At 55.6% G+C, this 6,559-nt stretch overlaps 1 long non-coding RNA gene across 1 annotated transcript; it reads left to right on the forward strand.

Moving 5' to 3' along the window:
- The first annotated feature begins 50 nt into the window (after positions 1-50).
- LOC119567182 lies at positions 51-5,201 on the forward strand. The gene is made up of 2 exons (XR_005227059.2): positions 51-209; positions 4,178-5,201. It is a non-coding gene; the product is annotated as an uncharacterized LOC119567182 (long non-coding RNA).
- Positions 5,202-6,559: the final 1,358 nt, after the last annotated feature.

Here is a 6,559-nt window from a genome sequence, read left to right on the forward strand (position 1 = left end):
ACCGCGCGCGGGCTCAGCGGGGGGGGGCGGCGCGCGGCGCGCGGGCCCAGCGGGGGGGAGGGGCGCGGCGCGCGGGCTCAGCGAGCGGGGCCCGGCCGCTCGCCTCAGGCTCTGCGCGGCCCGAGTCGGGGCCGGGGGCCGGGGGCCGGGCGGGCGATCCGGGCCCGCGTCGGACCGAGCCGGGCAGGTCCCGCCCCTGGCGCGCGCCGGTGGGTGTGAGTCCGCCCCAGCCCTGCCTGGCTGCCCCGGCGGGGGGCTCGTGGGGCGGGGGGCCCCGGCTGGGGGGGGCGCCGGGGCGGGGGGCTGGGGCTGTCGGACTGTGGGGAGCCGGGGCTGCGGGGGGCTGTAGGATTGCGGGGGGGGGGGAGAGCCGGGGCTGCGGGGGGCTGTAGGATTGCGGGGGGGGGGGGAGAGCCGGGGCTGCGGGGGGCTGTAGGATTGCGGGGGGGGGGAGAGGCGGGGCTGCGGGGGGCTGTAGGATTGCGGGGGGGGGGAGAGCCGGGGCTGCGGGGGGCTGTAGGATTGCGTGGGGGGGGAGAGCCGGGGCTGCGGGGGGCTGTAGGATTGCGGGGGGAGGGGGAGAGCCGGGGCTGCGGGGGGCTGTAGGATTGCGGGGGGGGGGAGAGGCGGGGCTGCGGGGGGCTGTAGGATTGCGGGGCGGGGGAGAGGCGGGGCTGCGGGGGGCTGTAGGATTGCGTGGGGGGGGGAGAGGCGGGGCTGCGGGGGGCTGTAGGATTGCGGGGGGGGGAGAGGCGGGGCTGCGGGGGGCTGTAGGATTGCGGGGGGGGGGAGAGCCGGGGCTGCGGGGGGCTGTAGGATTGCGGGGGGGGGGAAGAGCCGGGGCTGCGGGGGGCTGTAGGATTGCGGGGCGGGGGAGAGGCGGGGCTGCGGGGGGCTGTAGGATTGCGTGGGGGGGGGAGAGGCGGGGCTGCGGGGGGCTGTAGGATTGCGGGGGGGGGAGAGGCGGGGCTGCGGGGGGCTGTAGGATTGCGGGGGTGGGGAGAGGCGGGGCTGCGGGGGGCTGTAGGATTGCGGGGGTGGGGGGGGAAGAGCCGGGGCTGCGGGGGGCTGTAGGATTGCGGGGGTGGGGGGGGAAGAGCCGGGGCTGCGGGGGGCTGTAGGATTGCGGGGGGGGGAGAGGCGGGGCTGCGGGGGGCTGTAGGATTGCGGGGGGGGAGAGGCGGGGCTGCGGGGGGCTGTAGGATTGCGGGGGGGGGAGAGGCGGGGCTGCGGGGGGCTGTAGGATTGCGTGGGGGGGGAGAGGCGGGCCTCCGGGGGGCTGTAGGATTGCGTGGGGGGGGAGAGGCGGGGCTGCGGGGGGCTGTAGGATTGCGTGGGGGGGGAGAGGCGGGGCTGCGGGGGGCTGTAGGATTGCGGGGGGGGGGGAGAGGCGGGGCTGCGGGGGGCTGTAGGATTGCGTGGGGGGGGGAGAGGCGGGGCTGCGGGGGGCTGTAGGATTGCGTGGGGGGGGAGAGGCGGGGCTGCGGGGGGCTGTAGGATTGCGTGGGGGGGGAGAGGCGGGGCTGCGGGGGGCTGTAGGATTGCGGGGGGGGGGGAGAGGCGGGGCTGCGGGGGGCTGTAGGATTGCGGGGGGGGGGAAGAGCCGGGGCTGCGGGGGGCTGTAGGATTGCGGGGGGGGGAGAGGCGGGGCTGCGGGGGGCTGTAGGATTGCGGGGGGGGGGAGAGGCGGGGCTGCGGGGGGCTGTAGGATTGCGGGGGGGGGGGGGAAGAGCCGGGGCTGCGGGGGGCTGTAGGATTGCGGGGGGGGGAGAGGCGGGGCTGCGGGGGGCTGTAGGATTGCGGGGGGGGGGGAGAGCCGGGGCTGCGGGGGGCTGTAGGATTGCGGGGGGGGGGGAGCCGGGGCTGCGGGGGGCTGTAGGATTGCGGGGGGGGGGGGAAGAGCCGGGGCTGCGGGGGGCTGTAGGATTGCGGGGGGGGGGGAAGAGCCGGGGCTGCGGGGGGCTGTAGGATTGCGGGGGCGGGGGGGGGAGAGGCGGGGCTGCGGGGGGCTGTAGGATTGCGTGGGGGGGGAGAGGCGGGCCTCCGGGGGGCTGTAGGATTGCGTGGGGGGGGAGAGGCGGGGCTGCGGGGGGCTGTAGGATTGCGTGGGGGGGGAGAGGCGGGGCTGCGGGGGGCTGTAGGATTGCGGGGGTGGGGGGGGAAGAGCCGGGGCTGCGGGGGGCTGTAGGATTGCGTGGGGGGGGGAGAGGCGGGGCTGCGGGGGGCTGTAGGATTGCGGGGGGGGGAGAGGCGGGGCTGCGGGGGGCTGTAGGATTGCGGGGGGGGAGGGAGACCCGGGGCTGCGGGGGGCTGTAGGATTGCGGGGGGAGGGGAAGAGCCGGGGCTGCGGGGGGCTGTAGGATTGCGTGGGGGGGGAGAGGCGGGGCTGCGGGGGGCTGTAGGATTGCGGGGGGGGGAGAGGCGGGGCTACGGGGGGCTGTAGGATTGCGGGGGGGGGGAGTCGGGGCTGCGGGGGGGAGGGAGAGCCGGGGCTGCGGGGGGCTGTAGGATTGCGGGGGGGGGGGGAGAGGCGGGGCTGCGGGGGGCTGTAGGATTGCGGGGGGAGGGGGAGAGCCGGGGCTGCGGGGGGCTGTAGGATTGCGGGGGGGGGGGGGGGGGAAGAGCCGGGGCTGCGGGGGGCTGTAGGATTGCGGGGGGGGGGGAAGAGCCGGGGCTGCGGGGGGCTGTAGGATTGCGGGGGGGGGGGGGGAAGAGCCGGGGCTGCGGGGGGGGGGGTTGGCTGTAGGATTGCGGGGGGGAGCCAAGGGGAGGGCTGTAGGATTGGGGAGGGCAGCTGGGGCTGCGGGGGGGAGCCGGGGCTTGTGGCGGCCGCCCGTGGATGGTGAGCCGGGCCTGTGACGCCCTGCGGGGATGGGAGCATTAGCAGGAGCAGCCTGCGTAGGGTGCAGGAGTAATTATTCCACTCCAGATGCACTGCCAAGGCTTCCGCTGGACCAGCCTGTCCGGGTTGGGTGCTACCCTTTAATAGGGACGTGGACAGGCTGGAGAAAGTCCAAAGGAGAGCAACAAAAATAAGATGGGTAGAAAACATCGTCTATAAGGAAAGATTAAAAGAATTCAACATGTTTAGAGAAGGTGGAGGGGGCATTATAAGTCTTCAAATACGTAAAGGTGGTTAGAATGAGGGTGGTGATCAGTTCTCCCTGTGCTCCAAGGATGGGACAAGAAGTAGTTGGCTTAATTGGCAGCAAGTGAGATTTAGTTTCAATGTAAGGAAAGGTTTCAGAGTAGCAGCCATGTTAGTCTGTATCCATAAAAAGAAAAGGAGTACTTGTGGCACCTTAAAGACTAACAAGTTTAGGGTTCTAACTATAAGGAGAGCTAAGCACTGGAACAGGTTACTGTCTTGGAGATTTTAAGTTCAGGTTAGACAAACATTTTTTAGAAATGCTCTGTGCATACTTAATCCTGCCTCAGCAAGAGAGGACGTTCTAAATGACAGCGTGACAGCGTTTCCTCCCTATGATTTTATCTTCTCCGTGAAACAAACTGTGTGTGACACAACATCCTAAACAGGTTTGGGGTAGAATTCTGACAATTTTAAATGTTAGAAGAGCAGGAAGCAGCTTGGGATTGCTTCCATCAGGCATGTTTTGGCGTCTTTGTGTTCTGGGCTCAGTCTATGACATCTATGGAGGATTAGTTATCTTGGTTAAGTAAAAGAGAGGTTCCATACCTTCTCTGAATTGTTTCACATATTTATCCTTGTGTGGTTTCAGTTTGTCATTTATATCAGGCCTAATTTCCAGGGACTGCAGGCCTCTAGATTCTAGAGCATTATAAATAATAATAATGGCATCAGTCTGTAACCAATCAAGTCTCGCCAAAATTTCATTAGCCATGCCCTTCTGTCCAGGCACTGATAACCACTTATTTCCATCCCCTTTCTGAGTTGTTCCATATGGTAGTGTTTCCTAAAAGGCACAAGTAGAACCTTGATGCGTCATCACTTCCCTTTTAGCCGTTAAAATACCCATTTACAGATTGAAATTTGAACATAATGCTGTAGAATTAAAAAAACTGACATGCATATTATGCCCATGTAAATACTTAAGAGCAACATAGAAATTCAAACAAACAAAAAAAAAGTCACTGGGTTTGCAAAAAAAGAAAAATCCATCTTTTTCTCAATCTCCTTTATGTCCCTTTGATGTAGGATTGTTTGGAGAAGACAAGACCACCTCTGATCTGGACAGTCGTTTCTGCAAAATATAAAGAGAGCTCTTTGCCACAGTTGTGCTGGGATGTGGATTTGGTAAAAAGCATTTTGGTTTGAAAAACCGTTCGTCACTCAGAATAGGTTAATAGGATACAGCCATGATTTTGCTTATGATGTGGCCATGAAGAAAGTAGTAGCGTTCCTTTGTCTGCCTGTATTGTATCTGCAGCTCTCCCAGTACATCGGAGACTTTTAGTAATGTGCTGATTTCTCCCCCTTCCAGATCATCAGTGAAAATGTTAAACAAAATGAGACCTAGCACTCGTCGTGGTAGAATCACTAGATATCTGCTCCATACTTCATACATAACCATTTATTACTTCCCTGTGTTTATAGTTGTTCTGTCAGTTTTCAGTCTTCGTGACTGAAATATCCAAACTGATTCCAATTATTTTTCTATTAAGATTTTACGAGGCACAGTCTCAAATGCTTTACTAAAATCCAAATATATTACATCTACTGTGATCTCTTCAACCATTAATTTTTGCAATTCTGTCAGAAAAGAGCAATCACATTTGTCTGGCAAGATTTATATTTTATAATCCCCCAGTACTGTTTGTCTCATGACTGTTACCTTTCAGATGTTTAGTAATATTTTTTAATGAAAATGTATCTTCTGTTATTTCACTAAGGACTTACAGGACGGTAATTGAGGGATCTCTTTTCCTTCTTGTTTTGAAGACTGGTACTGAGTTTGTTGTATTCCTCTCCACTTCATGATTTATTAAAAATTATTGGCAAAATAATGTTTATGTTCATTCCTTTAACAGTTTATAAAACATGTAATCTGAATTTGCTAACTTCACATTGTAAATTTACAAGTATCCCCCCTTACCTGCTATTTATCAATACGTGTTTTTACAAAGACTTCCTAATTTTCAAAACTCATTTTCTTATTCTGTTTTAAAATATTCTGTATATCACTGTCATTTTAAGAGTTTATTAAACTGTTTTTATCAAGGATGTGTTCCTGTCTCCTTATTTGGTTTCTTTTCAGATTTTTGGTATTAGCGTCTCTGTTTGTCACTTCTGTTGCTATCCAGTAAGTATCCCCATTCAGGCCTTAGCTTATTTTATCTCATACTTAGTTTTATTGTCCAGGATCAGGCTCATTAGCAAAGCTGTGTCAGAATCCCAGGACTGGAACAGAATGGGGTGCTACAGGTCATAGTTGAAAGACATTGACAAAGCCGTATGGCTGTTGCAATCAGGACTGAACTGTATTGGGTTTAGGATTATAATATGATAGTGGTCTGAGTCAGGTCACTGGACTTTGATAGGAGAAGCTTGCAGAGCACTTGCCTGCGTTGCACCTGGGTTTGGCCATTGGTAGAAGTCTTTCCCTTTCAAGAACACTGATGGAGGAGTAGGGTGTGTTACTGGATTTGGTTAATTATTGGGTTTGTCTTGTACATCTCTGATACTATTTCCCTAATGAAGTATTTAGCTCTGTAGTGTATTAACCTGTTAGCAGTACAAGGGCATTTACAGTTAACTGCAACACAGTGGAACACAACTAAATCTGTTGTATTTAAAACAATACATATATGGTGTTATTTGTCAGTATGGATCTTGGATTTGCAGCTTGTATTACTTGGTGGTGGAATATGTGAGAACCAGGACCCTTTTTGAAGGGTAAAAGCTCTTTTGAGTGCAACAGTTTATACCAATCATGTAGAGGCATATTGATTCCTACTCTACAGCTACACAGAAAGCTAGGTAGAAATGTTTAGGAGCAGAATTTTTGCTCTGCCTATTAGAAGTGTTACATAGTCCATTACAAATTACATTTGAAAGGTTCCATTTTGTGTGAAAAACAACTTGTTCAGGTTGGTGGTATTTAACAGTTAAAATGGATTAAAATACTAACTAAGGATTATTTTCATTTTTTTTAGATAAAATGAAGTTTTAATGATAGGTTTTGCCCAGAATTGTTTGTTTTTAGCCACATTACTGGAGTGTGCATCCAATTTCTGAAAGCTGCAAAATTGGTCATTAGTCTGTACAAACAAAGCATAAGGGGTTTTTAGGCTTTGTGGAAGGGCACTGAACCCAAAACTATGATTTAGCAACAATAGGCTCTTTGCTCTTCTCACTGAAAAGCTGAAGCTGAAAAAAATATATATAACAGGCTTGAATCCTTTGGTCTTTAATTACCAATGGCTGGATCTCATCCTGCCATATAAAAACCTGGAGATGGACCAGAAAAGGAGGAACAGGTGCTGAAAATAGCTTGTCTCTAAAATGTGGCATAGCTCAAAAATAGCACATTGCATAAGAAGCAGGCTCTTTGTATTTTAAGTAATAGGGTCATAAATT

Source organism: Chelonia mydas, chromosome 10 (assembly GCF_015237465.2).
Source record: "Chelonia mydas isolate rCheMyd1 chromosome 10, rCheMyd1.pri.v2, whole genome shotgun sequence".
NCBI lineage: Eukaryota > Metazoa > Chordata > Testudines > Cheloniidae > Chelonia > Chelonia mydas.